This window comes from Olea europaea, chromosome 13, assembly GCF_002742605.1.
Source record: "Olea europaea var. sylvestris chromosome 13, O_europaea_v1, whole genome shotgun sequence".
In the NCBI taxonomy this organism is placed as follows: Eukaryota; Viridiplantae; Streptophyta; class Magnoliopsida; order Lamiales; family Oleaceae; genus Olea; species Olea europaea.
Window position 1 is genome coordinate 3948298 of NC_036249.1, and position 995 is coordinate 3949292.

The following is a 995-nucleotide window of genomic DNA, read 5'->3' on the forward strand; positions in this document are numbered from 1 at the left end:
TTCGAATTGTTGTGTCGTTGAATTGTTGTGTCGTTGGTGCTTTTCTTCATAGGCTTTTGCTTCTTGATTAGGAGAACAAGGAGATATTTATGGACATAATGAGGGAAATTTTTCATACTCGAGTATTTGCAAAATTAAGTAATTAATATTATAATAAGTGAATAAAGTAATCAATAAATAGGTTTTTAGTAATTGTGGTTAGGGAATTATTGAACTTCTCCTTTGACTTGAATTTTGTTGTCGTGTTAATCAAATCTCAAGCTCGTAGTTGGGTCATTTCTCAAATCAGCGGGAAAATACTTTGTTATTTTAAGTGAGGGATGCGGGTTGAGAGCTACTGGTATTGAAGGGATATTGATAATTGTAGATCTTCGTTTGGATTCGTGCTAATTGCTATGACAAAATTTAATAGATTTATCTATTAAAGGAACTCATGTATCTACTTTAAAATGATTCATCAATTCATGATACTAAAATGCTATTTAGATTGTTGCTTAACACTAATTAAACTAAATATCATGACTCAATGTAAAATACTCGTAATTAAGAAAGTAATATGTGGGTTCAATTTGGGTTAATTAAAAACAACATACTGTAAATTTTTCTTTTTGTTGTTTCGTGTCTTCCATACATTTTATTTGAATAATTTGATGCAATACGTAACCTACTATGATTCCTTGAAATATTTTAAGTTATTTTTTAGTGTAGAAGTCCAAGATTTATCATTTATGCATACTTTTTCATCTGGAAATATTAAATAGTACAACTTCATTTGTCCGACTTTTCTCTCCAATAAAATCTGTCATATCAAAATATAAATAATAATATACGAGGTTAGAAACTTCTCCGGCCTCATCATATACTCCAATATTTCAAGCATAAAGGGAGTTGAGAAATATTCAAGATAATATAAATATATAAACCACTATGAGAATTACCCAAAAGTTTGATAGGTAGTAGCACGACCTAATTAAAGAGTCTCACCCACTAAGCAA